Source organism: Anas platyrhynchos, chromosome 10 (genome assembly GCF_047663525.1).
Source record: "Anas platyrhynchos isolate ZD024472 breed Pekin duck chromosome 10, IASCAAS_PekinDuck_T2T, whole genome shotgun sequence".
Taxonomy (NCBI): domain Eukaryota; kingdom Metazoa; phylum Chordata; class Aves; order Anseriformes; family Anatidae; genus Anas; species Anas platyrhynchos.
Genome location: NC_092596.1, coordinates 2,855,917 through 2,871,544, shown reverse-complemented (window position 1 = coordinate 2,871,544; position 15,628 = coordinate 2,855,917). Strand labels below are relative to the sequence as shown.

The 15,628-nt window shown below is 37.5% G+C and overlaps 1 long non-coding RNA gene across 1 annotated transcript in view; it reads left to right on the top strand.

Annotated features, from left to right (window-relative positions):
- The window catches only part of LOC106017884 (uncharacterized), a 466,435-nt gene that overhangs the window by 229,702 nt on the left and 221,105 nt on the right, over nucleotides 1-15,628 (top strand). The window contains exon 2 of the long non-coding RNA XR_011811640.1: nucleotides 13,231-13,286. This is a non-coding gene — a long non-coding RNA (uncharacterized lncRNA). The remainder of the gene's footprint in view (nucleotides 1-13,230; nucleotides 13,287-15,628) is intronic.

Sequence of the window (15,628 nt, the reverse complement as noted above, 5' to 3'; positions counted from 1 at the left end):
ATGTTTCACTTCTTTTAAAGTAATACTTACTGTGCAGAGTAAAAAGGTATTAAAATTTTCTCATAATTTAGGCATAGTCACCCTATCATTTTTATCATTTTAATATCTTTCCTGGAGTCTTAAAAGATTTTAATGTAGTAAATGCTTTTCTTTCACTTATTCTAAGCAATATTGACTTCACTATGACATCTTATTTCAAGATTAGTGTTTCTGTATGGTATAAGGTTGTGGTGAAGTATCCAAAATAATTCTTAGTTTCTTGTTTTTAGAAATCTGATAATTATCTTGCCCCATGGCAGGTAATTTTGCTACCGTTACATTGAAAAATACATTATTATTCTCTTTTCCAATTTCTATTAAGATGGATATTTTTCAACACATTAGAAGATCATTACCAACTCAAAATAGACTTATGAAACTGGTAATTTGCCTGTCAAAAACGGGTCACAGATGTAGCTGAGAGAGGTATACTAATGGAATGGCACTAATGCAATTTCACAAATAACTTAATGAAGCATGTAAAGCATATTTCTTCCATTAAGTACACATAGCATGGAGTTACATCTTTCTTACTGGGTGTGAAAAATATTTTTAATCAGCTTAAAGATGAAGAGACTCTTCAAGGTTATGCTACTGAAAGCTATAAAAAGGAAAAAATCAAACAGAAGACTAGAAAGAAAAAGCAAACCAACAATTTCTCTTTGGTATGTACCTTTCTTGAGGCCCTTAAGCCACAGGAAGGAACAGCCTGATGTAGGTGGCAGTGCTTCAACACACAGGCAGTTGTTCTTAAATTTTCTGCTGCCTTAACCCGAATTGTGAAATGAGGGAAAAAATCAAAGTAGAGATAATGTTTCAGACAGTGTTAAGCCCAAAAGCACTGAGACAAGAGCCTACGCTTAACGCACGTGAGGCTTTGCAGAGCTTCATACTCCTTTATTATCCTGTTGGATGCAGTCCTAGCAACAGAAACCTGTGTGAAATTTGCCCTGCTCTTTAACAGCGGCAAGAATTTGTAGGTATTCCTTGAGAGTATTCATCCATAAAATTCATCACAGATGTAACACCTCTTGAATGGAGCAATGGGATGCATGCAGGCATTTTTTCTTCACCTTTCCTTATTCCTATGCTTAGGTGACAGACTGTGCCATGGAACCATGTGCTGCTGTCACTGCCTCCTCATGCCTCAGCAGAGAGCTCTATCATTATTCAGATGAGTACTGCACCAAATGATAACAGAGAGGAAAACAAGACAGAAGAAATGAAAAAGTAGTACTATAAACTAGGGAGTCCTGCTATGAATTTATTTAAGATGTCATGGCTTAACAAGAATGTGTTCAGAGGAGTTAAATAGTAGACCCAGGGCTATTCCCATATGCTTTCCAAATCTTTCCTTTTCTAAAGGTTGATGTGATGGAGCATGCAGTTGGCTTCTCACGCTGAGATCATGTATTGCTGAAAATCTACACTCCCAATTACACTTTTTTTCAGTCTCCAGAGTGAACTTGGCCTGCCATGCCTGGTTACGTTAGTGTTATTGTGTAATGCCATTAACAATAAATGCACTGAATGCCAATACTGCACCATTCAGAGTGACACAGTTCTTTTACTGCATTTTACTTTTTATAAAAAGAACATAAAATCCTTTTTATTTCCATTTCCTATTATACGTACCAGTAAATTAATCTGTGTATGTTCTTATTTACAGTGCCAAATATCAAGGAAGTAATACTTGCATTGTAATACTGTCCAATGCAGTGCAGACTAGGGGAAAAAGATTTCTCTTTCTCTTTTAGTTATGCTTTCACTAGTAAAGCTTTGAGTCAGCAAAACACTTAAGAAGAAACTTTATTCATCCAAACATCTTAGCTTGTACTCATGTTCTTGACTAATATCGACAGATAGTGTTACTGGATTTCTGTTTTAAGCTCCGATACTTGTGTTAAAGCTACTTGGCTGATGACTACTTGAAATCTTCAAGTCACCAACAACTCAACACAATAGGGCAAATGCAACCTTGAGTTGAACTAAAACCAAAAGCATCCAACACTTTGGATGTCATTAAAAGTAAAATATATCAATCTGTTTTTTTTTTTTTTTTTTTTTTTTTTTTTCATGCAAAAGAAAAAAACTCATTTTAATTTTTGAACATTTCAGAGAAAAATTGTTTTGGATTAAAATGCTGAATTTCAGTTAGAAAATGTTGAAGGAAAATCTTCAAATTTATTCATAGTTGTAAATCATTCTTCTGGTGCTGAGAAATTAACTTGGATTTTAACCAACATATTAGTTTTCAATCCAATTCTATCTGATGGAGTAGAATAGATAATTGTGGTGTGTGTGTCTCACTAGTTGGATGCAACAACTGTCCTTGTAAGGACTGGCTGATTCCAAATATGGTTGTCAGGGGAAAATTTTTCTTCCAGTATTCCAAATCCTCCAATTCTTTTTTCCCCTCTAGCTGTGAAGGAAAGGGTTATTTTATTCATTCTTTCCTTAACAGACCATTCCTTTTATGTGAAAAACTTCCATACACATCCATAAATGTGAGAACCAGTAAAAGAGAAGAATTGCAGCAGCTCCTTTCATTAAATGACCACAAAACAGGGTGAAGGTTTCACAAATCTTGGTGATTTCTTACGCTGTAGTTCTCTTTAGTCATCCATACCAACGCAAACAATTTGGAATATATAGGACGGAAAAAAAATTTTGGAGTTAGTAAAAGATTTTACCAAAAAAAAAAAAAATACTATTTGTCATGTTTTGGAACAACTAGCTTTCACATTGTAAGATTATTTGGCATGTCATTGAAAACTTTTGGAATATATACCCCCTAATTACAGCTTTATTGAAGAACACTGCAAAAATCATTCACTGTCTAATACTCTGAGGGAGTTTAATTTATGACATCTGTATTTGTGATTAATACCTGTGCATATGTTTTGTGTGTGGAACTGCTAAAGTCAATGGGAATTTGCAATGGAAACACCGTGGATCTACCCACCTAATTTTTGCCCCCAAGGCAGTCCGTCAAGTGCAAAGTTTTGCAAATCAGATTTATGTTCCACTTCTCAGCTATGAGGCTGATTTCCCTCTGGCCACTACCTGATAGAAATCAGGAATTAATATCATTGATTTCAGCTGTTACACTTGTGTTAAGTCAGGTTAATGAAAGTTCACTTATTTAACACACTGCAGTGATGTGGAACAAACAGTGCACTCAGTTGTAGCAGCAGTAGTTTTGCTATTTCTATTTTCTTTCCTATAGGGCAAGCTGAGACAGAAAGATCCTTTCTTTTCCTTCTGGAGTTTAAGTTTTGTCAGGGTTAAATGTGAGTGTTTAGGAAGGAGGAAAGCCCAGTATGTGGTCTGTAAGTGTAAGCTTTTAGTATGGATCCTTTTCTTAAAGATAATAAAATGATGAGCCTAGAAAACATGCAGTGAATATTGCACCTTTTTTAAATATCATAAAATGACAAAGTAATAGGGAGATTAAAAAAAAGCTTGTAGTGTTCTAAAGGGTGCAGAAGAGAGTTAAAAGTGGTTTACTATTTACTGAATTTGGGGGAAAAAAGACAAAACCATTGAGAGCCAACAGAAGTAGTTGGCTTACTCCAATAATTATCCATGAACAGTTTTTCTAATAATGGATGAAGTCCTGAACTTCTTAATCTTGCAAAAAGGTACTGAAGCCAGAAGCAGGACAGATCACAGTATGCTGTTAGTTATTTTTTCATGAAAGCTTTCTTTCATGTTTGGCTTTCTAGCTCTCTGCCCCTGTTTTTCCTAATATTTCATAGGTACAAGGCAAATCTGATAAAATCTGAATTCCCAGCAAGCATGATGTATGTAGAAAATAAGCTGATATTTACTCACCCGTCCATAATGGTGATTAACCTATGTCTATCTTAAGGGGGTTTTCACAACTGTTCATGGTCCTCATGATGAATTCATAAGCCCTATTCAAAAGGGGAAGGAAATCAAATTAGTGTATAAATTATATGAAATAAAAAACACCAATCAGTAAACAGAATCTATTTCACATAAATTGGAGTCAAAGTGTCTTTTCAGAAATTGAACATTTCTCGTGCTGAATTAAAGAGATCAAGAATGAAATTACTAGTCACTTGTAAACTTTAACACAGAAACATGCCAATAAGGAAAGCATTACTGGGAATTAAAAAATAATAATAATAAAAAAATTTCCTTTTTTCCATATTTCAACTGGTTTTAATAAAAAGTTAAATTATAATGCAAAAACAAGTATATGTACATGCAAGTAAACATGAATTGCCAGTTTTCTTCATTATTTCATTTATTTTTTCAAATTTCATCAAAGGCTGCATTCTATAATAATTTTTTTTTCAATTTTGTAGACTCATACAATATCCCAAGTTGGAAAGGACACGTAAGGATCATTGAACCCAACCTCTGGCTCTACACAGGACCACTCAAAAAACAGATCATGTGTCTGAGAGCACTGTCCAAACACTTCTTGAACTCTGGCAGGCTCAGTGCTGTGACCACTGCCCTGTTTCAATGCCCAATTGCTGGATTTTTATATATATGTATATGTGTGTGTGTGTGTGTGTGTGTGTGTGTAAAACACTCTTCATTTGTATTTTAAGTAATTGATTTACCTTGAAAATACTATGCTTCTTTGCTGTTATTTTTCAATTAATAGAAATAAAAAGTTCTTTTCACTTTCTGTATATTAACTCTTTGTAGTAGACTCTGTTACGAAAGAGTTGCTCATAAACCTGTTTCTATTGGAATTCTGACAAGGTAGAGAGGAAATAATGTTTATAAGGTAAATACTGCAGGCAAAGCCTGGATTCCTGTAAATCATTTTGCTGTCTTTTAGGACTCCCTTTGTTCTACAAAGTGAACATACATTTTTTTTTTTTTTTTTTCCCTCTCATTTCATACTTATCAGTTCCTAGTGACACTGCTGGTATTATTTGAACAGACTAAACTGGCACTGAAAACTCAGCCAAACTTCATACGTGGCAAATCTGAATTTTTCTGATGGTGCTCAGTTAAGTCAATGAGGTTGCACTGATGCAAATGAGGGCCCTGGGACTACAGAGTATATTGCTAACTGCCAAGGATGCTGCAAGGATATGTGAAAGATAGCGAGCAATTCAGGAGCTCTGCTAGCAAAGGTCATATAATTGCCAGTGACAATGTCCAGCGGCTGGGGAACATGGTCTGTTGTATGAAGTTATCAGCTGGGTGATATGGAAAAATAGGCATTTGTTGTTCATCTGCAGATCTTGGTGGTCTCTGATTTTAAAAGCATACCCTGCACTTCATTTTTGGAGTAGGATTGCTTCAGCTGAAGAATTTTAAGGGCGTGAGACTGAATCAAATTTTTTTTTTTTTTTATAAAAATGTAATGATAGCCTGCATTCATTTGAATGTTCGCTGTCAGAACTGTGCCATGCAGGAAGGTCTATAGTGAAAATTGAACATAATAAGACTTTGCTATAATAACTGTAGAATCTTAAAGAATTTGAGGAAGAAAGATTACCATTCCTTATCAAATGTTTTTTGGTTTCAGAGCAACGAGGTTTCCAGCTTTGTTCTTTAACATCGGGGTTAGTAACCAAAGAGCTTTGCATTATAGCACTGATGGGAGAAAGATAGAAGACTGTCGGAAACGAGAAAAAAAAAAAAGGGAAATAAAACTTGACAGCAGAGATGTGCACAAATTTGTTATTACTATTTAGCATTGATTGTATTGATCCAGATAATAAAGAAGCTTCATCTGTGATCAAAATACATCTCTGCTTTGTGTTATGTTATACTGTCCACAGATTTAGCATTTTGAATCTATTAGCTTGGACACTGACCTGGGGGGATTCAGCAAGGCCTTCCAGAAGGCAGAGGGAAGCTGAGGGGACATGGGGCAGTCCCTGTCCTCCAGAGAGCTGCATGGAAGTGACAGCCCTGCTTGCCCTCAGATCCTTACCCCCTGCAAGACTAGAGGCTGATTCTTGTTGAGGAAAGAGAAAAGAAGAGAAAGGAAGGGAGAAAAGGTGAAGCCAATTTAGATTTCTCTCCAAAGGCTGCAGGTGCTTCTCTAAGGCTGGGGCTTGGAAGCTAGTTGGCATAGCAGCTGAGAAGCCTTGGTCCTACAACTCAGGATCCTTCTCACAAAGTTCCCTAAAACAAAGTATGACAGCAGCCTGCAGAAAGCCTGTAAAGTAGGCAGCTGGTCAGGGATCAGTGTTCAGGAAAGGTGAAAGAAAGAGGTGACACCTTGGAGATTTTTTTATTTTGTACCTCTACATTTTGTTGGTGAGGCTTGAAAGACTTCTGGGTAACTTGTTTTAGTGGGGACTGGATGTAGGACATACACAGCAGCATTGCCTGGTGGTTCACAGGCAGTCAGCCTTGATTTACTCAGCATGCAAGGAAAATAAACCAATGTGGTGCCAGCTATACTAGGACAAAGTTCTCAACAGGAGAACCATGTCCAAGAAAGGGGTTGTAGCAGTGTCAGGAATTCCTTGGGTTCTGCACTGTCTGTCCATTGTCTGTGCTGAGTCTTTTATGGTCTGACAGGGCAGAGCGAAGCATCCTTCACTACAATCTGTGCTGTTGCAACAGAATGCTTGTCTGGTGCAACTAGTTGATTTACAGATTCCTTGGTTATTTCTACATCTCAATAAAGGTTATTTCTCCCTATGTTAATCCTTTAATTGCCCAGGTTTTCCTGTGTCCTACTGTAGCTTCTTTGCCTTTGCCTTGGGATTGTAAGTTTTGGTTCTTGCTATTGGTATTGCTAAGGCTGTTGCTAAGTGATTTAATTAATTAATTTATTTATTAATTTATTTATTGAATTAAAACAGGCAGTTTGGGCACAACAGCTGTCAATTTTCCTTTAACTAGATTTTAATCCAAGGCATGGGTGTTTGGCAGTTTGTGGTTAGTGACTTTCCTCAACAGCTTTAAGGAGTTGGTTTTGCTTTCCCTGTGCTTATTCCATTTCTTAATAAAAGTCAAGTGCTTCACGGATTAATGAAAACACAGTAAAAGCCTTTAATGCATCCTCTTCCCGATTGCATTCTGAGTTTGCATGACTTTGGTATTACTCTGGTTGATATTCAATCTGTAATTTCACACTTAATCTTTCAAAACATTCAAAAGAGGGAACCAATTTTGTTCAATTTCAGCAACAAATGTTGCATGTCATGTAGTCAAGGTCAGTCAGAATAGAGTAACTGAGCTGAACACTAGGATTAAATACTTGAGGAAAATTGGACATAATCACAATTAAAGAGCTTAGCAGTACAATCTCAAAATTACTTTTGAGATAAGTGCAAAATCTCATTATTTGTTTATGGATTTTAGGAGGCGTTTTTCTCTTAAATATGTATGATAGTTCTTGAAATGAAAAAGTAGCAAATTTAATAGCAATAACAGGTTGTAGGCTTCTACTCAAAATGTAGTCTACCTGTGGTGCTTGTGATTGCAGAGTTTTTTGTTGGATTTTAAAAATAGATTATTGAATTAAGAAGCAAAATGAATCACAGATGGTAAATGGGTAATAACCTTTGGAACGGCATGAAAAGCATCAGAGTTATGAATTTATTATTAACTGATCACGTACTTAAATCTGTAGAAACGTGGGGTGCATGTGGGCCTGAGTATGTGTAGGCATACCTGAGGTAGCTTCAAATGAGATGCCATGTTTTTCCAGAGCAGGGAAGACCATGCTTTGGTACCAACCACACAAAACCTGCCAAAGAGGCTCACTGATATTGCTACCTGAGCTAGCTACAACCTGGTATATATCTACAGCACACTGATACCATAATCACAACTGCAAAATGGACAGAGATGTAAATGTACCTTCAGGTGTTCCATAGTAAGACAAGCTTAAGTAAGGCAACCTCCTGAAGGTTGCATTCACTGATGTGTTTTTCTAGTAGCCTTCTCTAGCAACTTAACCTCATTTTGTTTGTTGTTGTCTGTAATATCACCCATGAACAGCTCATTGCAATGAGAAGCCCGATGCTTGGCGGAGAGCATCAGGCACCTGGCATAGACAAGGGGCCCTCTGGAGGTCCAATCCAGTCAAGGTTTCTACGATTCTTAGAGCACATTTTCTAATGTACAATTTGAAGAACTGTTTGGTGGAGAGGGAAGAAAGAGGTATTAATTACTGTCAGAATTGATTAAATCAAATTGTATTAGATTTAGTGATCACACAGACAGCCGTGTGTGTATTTAATTATGGTTTTGTGAGGAGACTTCTTTCCTAAGGAGACATCTTTCTTTTGGGTGTCTTCAGGATAGATGTAACCTGAGCTACATGAGAAACTGTTATTTTGGCTTGCAAAATGATTGAAATACAGGAAAACATTAATAGAAAGCAAGCAAGCAAGCAAACAAACAAACAAAAAAACAACACAACACCTACAATTAAATGTAAGCTTAATTTTGGTACACGTGACGATTTTTTTGAAACCATAAGAACCATTAGAAAAAATATTTCTAGTTTAAAAAAATGAAAACACTTTTTGGACTGAAACAATTAGATTAACTCAGCTTGACTTTTCAAATAGGTTTCTTTGTTCCAAGTTGTAGATGGAGCTTTTTTATTTTTATTTTTTATTTTTTTTAATTGACTCTCAGAGGCTTAGAATTAGAGCCTTAATGGAACATACTCTTTTCTTTAAAGCTGAAAAGGTGAAAATATTAAAAAAATAAAAAAAAGAATCAGTATGTCTCTTAGGTCTTACGCACAATGTATCACGTACTCTTGGAGATGAGGGTAAACAGATTATAAAGATATACAATGAGTAATACAGACACTGCAAATGAAAATCTGTTATCTTAAACCTAAGTTGACATATATTTGAGTTTGAAGTACAGAATGTTTTAGGTACTGTGCCATGAAATGACTATAAAATACAGGAACTTAAAATCCTTTCTTTCTCTTTGTCCCTCAGCAGGGTAATAACAATGAGATAAAAAAGACCAGAGATGCACCCTTTTTTTCAAAAGTGTTGCTGAGTTTCTTGACAATGATCTAGTCTCCAAATTACTGAAAACAGGAGGTAAAAAGGTCTCCTACTGAAGAATAATGCAGCAAATATTTCTGGTTATATTTTATTTTTTGGTTATATTTTTATTTTTTGAATGTTGCTTACAAGCCTCATTATTACTTGCCCTATACAAAATTCAAAGAAGATGCTAAAGCATTTAAACCCCTGGAAGCAAAAATATTCTGAGTATAGCCCAAAATATTCCCTTATTTTACTCCGTGGCACTGTGTCTCAGGAAATATGGCCATCTACCCGAAGCTGACTCAAACACAATGAGGTGGAAAAACATGACCTTCAGAAGGATGATTTAGCATGTAGATCATAGAATACATTTCTGTTAGGTTGCTCACAGCTTGGAACGATTGAGGATATTTGTAAAAGAGCTTTGCAAATACAACATGTTGCCATGTATACAAGCTGCTATCATTAGGAGTAAATTTTGCTTAATATTGAAGGTAGTTTGTTGATATTGACACAGTGGAATTGTCATATCATGGACATATTACATATATATATATTCTTATGTTGGGAGAGCTTTGCTACCCATATGTAGAAATCACCTTCCTTTTGACTGTGTTTGAACAATTGTTTTTTAAATAGTTTTTTTTTTAGGTTGGATCTTAGGAAGAACTTCTTTACCGAAAGGGTTGCTAGACATTGGAACAGGCTGCCCAGGGAAGTGGTGGAGTCACCATCCCTGGAAGTCTTTAAAAGACGTTCAGATGTAGAGCTTAGGGATATGGTTTAGTGGGGACTGTTAGCGTTAGGTCAGAGGTTGGACTCGATGATCTTGAGGTCTCTTCCAACCTAGAAATTCTGTGATTCTGTGGAAGTGTCTGCTCATAACCAAAATTTTACCTCTAAGACAAGCAGAGTCAAAACAATCCCTTTCTATATAACACAAAAGACTCTGATACAAAAATCCTTTCTCCTTCATTTGCTGCATGGCCCAAACTTGAGGGAATGCCTTCTCTAAGTACTGGCAGTATTCCTAGCCCCTTTGTGTGCTTCCTGAATAATTTTTGTTCATTCCATATGGTGCGTAAACTCCAAACATCTCTGTCCAGGCTCTGTACCTGCTTGTAGGCTAGGCCTAGCACCATGTGGTCCTGGAAACAACTTTTATGCCAGAAAGATATTACTCAGGTCTGCTATTAATAGTAATATTGACTATGATAATAAGGTTGCATTGTGCCAAAATTCTGAAAAAACAGGAATGTATCGTCAGGTTGGATAAGGGGTAAGAAGTATTAAAAGCAAAAAGAATTGTTTCAGGGACTTTTCTACAATATTTGTATTAAAATACTTAAAATCCAAGTGAGTAATTGGACCTATAAAAATTATGGGGTCTGATGTTAAGATGAGGCCATATTTGTCCCCCTTTTTTCCTACCATTACGTGTATCCATATCTCTAATGCCCATTGTCCTTCCCCTAAAGCTGTGTCTGCAACTCTGGATGCAGGAGTTGGCAGGGTGTGCCTCCATGGCTGCCGAGCTAGGGAGCTGCACTCTGCAAGTCAGAGCATGGATGAACACAGCAACGTGTCTCTTGGCTTCTGTTGGACAAAGGAATGTCCATGCACATGGCATGGCTTAATGCATTCAAACATCCATGTTAGCACTGATATCAGCTCTTGGGTCATTTGATATCCACTGAATTAGGTGGCATGACTTGTGGGGAGGTGAAATTGTTCCTGTCTTGCTCTTTTGATGGCATCTTTGGGTGAGAGGTAAGTATGTGCTGATGTGCATGTACTGGAGGTTTTAATTTGGATCAGGAGAATGTTTTGAAGCTAGTGAAGATTTTTGGTGATCCCTCTATCTGAACTTTGGTGTCAGGATGCAGTCTTGGAGCACATGAACTGTTTACCTTCTGGATGAATCAAAACTTAGAAGACATACTCTGGAACCGTATCTGAGTACTCCAGGTGCAAATGAGTTTTCAGTCCAGGGGACCAGACTAAAACTAGTCTGAAGCAGATGAAACATCCTGGAATATGCATAGCATGGATATAAGGAACTCAGCAACTTTATACATCTGCTATTATTGCATGCTGATTAGTAAGGAATAGATGCACAGCCTAATAACCATCACTTTTTAAAAACTTGATTATAATTGAAGAAGAGAGCAGGAGATTTACAGCTTCTTTTTCTCTACTAAGCCAATGCTTAGTAGAGCAATGTGGCCAAGTGACATAGGTATCGCTCTGTGACTGCACAGTTATCTCATGTCTGCTACAGCACGATTCAGCCCTTTTGGTGCTGGAACATTACAAAGGAAGATGTGGCCTTTCAGACTGACTTCCTCCAGAGTACTGGCCACAGACCTTCTGTGAAAAAAACTTCCTTGAATTGGAGTAGCAGAGTTGAGTGAATGCTAATGTTCCTTTTCCAAGAGATAATACAATCTGTTCATAATCATTCATAGAGGAATTAGGAGACTTTGAAGAGAGTTACTAGGACTTGCAATAAGAATGACAGATGCTTGAGCAGCCTTAGAGAGTGGTTGCATGGAGGACTGTTTAAGAGAGTTACTGGGGTGGAATAAATTGAGTCAGGCAGAGGAGCTAAGACAAGAGCAGAGTCAATATTTGGAGTGGAGGTGCAGACTACTGTTGTTGTCCAGGATAAGCAGGGTAAGAATGCTATTGATCTTAGGTATTTATAGAGCACCCAGCACTATAGTATATTATGTAATCGATACTTCCATTTTCAGGGGCACTCATGAGAAGCATGGCATTTTAGAGAAGCTGCTGATTGAAGTGGAATAGGTCCTGGTGCGTGCACGTTTCTGCTCACATAGGTACCTAAGGAGACTATGGGAATCAGTGCTCAATTCTCCAGCCACCTTCTGAAAAGGGAAATGGTTGTCTGCATGTTTCAGATTTGACATTGACTTTGAGCTTGTAGCTTGTCTGCAAATCACATCGTTTTGATGCAAACTGTCAATTTCAAATGTGAAATTCAGGATGCAAATTAAAGATTTATGACTTTTCTGTCTGTCAGTTTTGATTCCATCATGTATTTATTAGTCATGCCCTACTGTGCTGCCCTCTAACAGTTCTGACTGATGTTGACCACAGACATTATAAATGATCCCTTTTCATACATTAGTTAATTACAAAGGAAATCAGCCTGTTCCTGGCAAATTCAAATCCGTCTTAAAATTTAATGGAGAGGCAATTCATTATGAAGAAAGTTATTTATGAATTTACTAAAAAAGTGGATCTGTTCTCATTAAAATAAGCTTAAAGGTACAAGATGATGATAACATGTCAGTTGCCTACTTAACTCTTTTGATGAGTGAAACATGCACCAAACATGAGTGAGAAATAGATCTATGAAGGAACAGACATAATGTATATACACAGATTTTCTTACATAAAGGAACATTATATGCTGGTCAACTTTTGTCTTTGTCTTCCTGGTAAAACATGGGAAGTTTCGCATGTAGTCATGATTTCCTCCAAGAAGAAGGTAGGATTTAAATTCAGGGTTTGCACAAATATTGCCATTTAATCTAGAAAGACATGATAAAATTGGACGTGACCCTTGGAAAATTACTGTCCTTATTTGATTGTTTTCTGCATTTTATTTCTGATAGAATTTTCCATCATGATCCAATGTTTTCAGATCCTGAGATGAGGTATCCTATATGAGTGAAAAGATAACAGGCTTTCTTTCTCCAGATCTTTACTCTTGACATGTCAAGGGCTCACGTAAGAGCAGGAGCTGAGAACTGGTTGGCCACTATACCTACCCATCTGACTGTCTGCAAAGATTGAGAGATGTTACTAAACCATCCCCTCACTGTCATCAATAAATTGTCCATAAGAGGTGATTTGAAAAGGATGGAGGGTACAGAGATGTGTAAATCTACACAGAAATATGTGAAGGTGCTCTAAGTCTATCTTTTCAAGGCATCTGAAGTTGAGAAAAGCATCAAACTTGTCAAATTAGGTGGTAGATTTGTAGGATGTGGTCACCTGTGGGCTGAGAGATGTACTATGTGATTTGACACAGACAGTTGCTCTGCCAATCAAACAGCAATAGCTGTCATTCCCTAATGACTTCCTGGTTTAAATTTTCATTGCAGTTGATTTTGCAGGATGGCAAAATGGAACTTTTTTCTGACTGAATATTCAATCACTCTTGATTTTGTTTTCACAGGTGTTTCTTTTACCACACTCTGTAACATCAGTAAAATGAAGAGGAAAAAGATGATGGTAAGTGTTCTTGGGAATGTGTTTACCAAATAATTGAAAAGTAGTTATCATGGCTTCCATGCCGTAGGTGTTGTTCTTCCTTATTCCTGGTTTCCAAAAATGTGTGTTTTTTCATATCAAAATTACAGCTTGCAGAGGAACTTTCAGTTGAAAAGATGATTGCTTGTTTCCTCTCAGTTATTTCTGTGATATTGAAAGGTCATTGACTGGTAGTACTCTATGAGTATGTACTGCCTGGGCCCATATGCATACTGCCAGGGACAGTATGCATACTGGCATCAGTGAAGGAAGATCAGTCATCATACTCATGAGTATGCAGAGAGCTAGAGCGGTGTGGTAGAATAATCTCAGAAATTAACTATACATCCATGAGTAATTTATTATTTTTTAGAGCTCAGATTAAACCAAATCTTAATCTCAGAATCCTTGTAAAATTGAAGTGCTTTACAGTCAAAATTCACTTATCCATCTGGATTCTCTCTCTTTTTTTTCCCCTCTTGTTTTTCCCAGTAATACCTCTCTCTTCAGTTAAACCTATTTTTAAATTACACTCTAAAAGGATCTGATGTTCTGCCCTACAGGTCAGTGATTACTTGTGGATATATGCAAACCATTCTCTAATATTTCAAATTCTTCAGGCCTGAGAAACATTTCAGTTCAATCTCAAGAGCAGATTTCTGAAGGAGACAAAGATACCTCACCTTGTTAGCATTTCTCCCTTGGTGCCTGCTCTGTGTCATGTGGCAGAGCAGTGGGAAGGCTACCGCCACCCTATTGTGCTGCTGTCCTTGCTTTGCCTCTCCTGGGGAGAAGTTCCAGTTTGGTGGAACTGTATTATCATCTGATAAATGCAGAAGTGTCTGCATAATAGTGCTAGATGATCTTGTACTCTTTGTACTTTTTTTGAGGTCTTGATTGTTGTCTTCTGGCCTGGGATGGGTTAATAGCTTCAAAAAATAATGAAAGAAAGTGAAAATACTCACTGTCTCTTCTCTTTAATGAATATTTTTAGAAGTGGTGATAAATGGATTTTATATTTTTTTTCCCTATTTGCATTTCCTGTCACTAATTTGTGCTGCAGTTCTCATGGGTTTCCTTGTAATGTAAAGTTAGGCCAGTTTTAGAATATACTTCTATTTGCATCAGGAATTTCATGTCAGACCTTTGTAGGCATCTGAGATGGCATTGGATCTGCTTGCAATTCCTGTGAAACCTGGAGAAGAAGGGTTCTGACTCATTCAGAAGTACTGGCTATATCAGTTTTAGATGCCAAAATTGAACACGTGATGACACAGTGTTTCATTTTTAATTTTGTTTTGCTAATTTGCCCATTTTACTCAACAGTAGGTTCACCAAACATCCTAAATGTAACCTAAATGGTCCACTATGTTTTTCAGCAATGCTTTTGTCATTACATTGTTTACAAGATAATGTATTCTCCCCCTGGCAGTCCATTCTCATCTCTGTGGCAGTGACAATAAACAGTCACCTTTAGATCCAGATACAATACATCCACATACTTTTATGTTCAAACCAATGTCAAATCAGCTAGTCAGGCTGGCTAGATGTCCCACTGAAGTTTAATAAAACTAGGTCAGCTATATTGTACAGCCCTTTTATTTTGCTCTAAAGGGGATGTTTAAGTTAAAGAGACAAACTTATGGTTTAAAATTAAAGCTTCTGTATTTGTGGGTCCAGCAGCAACTGCTTTGCCTGTGGAAAGTCTCTATGATCTGTTAAACTTTCAAGAGCACTGTGCAGGCTAGCATGAAATATCAACAATTAGAAATTGATCTGTAAAATTCATGGGAATTTATGTATGAGAATTTTCTGTGTTGGGAGTGAAGAAGTCACTAGAGAGGTGATCGTCCCCATGTACTTGGCACTGGTGAGGCCGCACCTCGAGTACTGTGTTCAGTTTTGGGCCCCTCGCTACAAGAAGGACATCAAGGTGCTTGAGCGGGTCCAGAGAAGGGCGACGAAGCTGGTGAGGGGCCTGGAGAACAAGTCCTATGAGGAGCAGCTGAAGGAGCTGGGCTTGTTCAGCCTGGAGAAGAGGAGGCTCAGGGGCGACCTTATTGCTCTCTACAGATACCTTAAAGGAGGCTGTAGTGAGGTGGGGGTTGGCCTGTTCTCCCATGTGCCTGGTGACAGGAGAAGGGGGAATGGGCTTAAGTTGCGCCAGGGGAGTTTTAGGTTAGATGTTAGGAAGAACTTCTTTACTGAAAGGGTTGTTAGACACTGGAACAGGCTGCCCATGGAGGTGGTGGAGTCACCATCCCTGGAAGTCTTTAAAAGACGTTTAGATGTAGAGCTTAGGGATATGGTTTAGTGGGGACTGT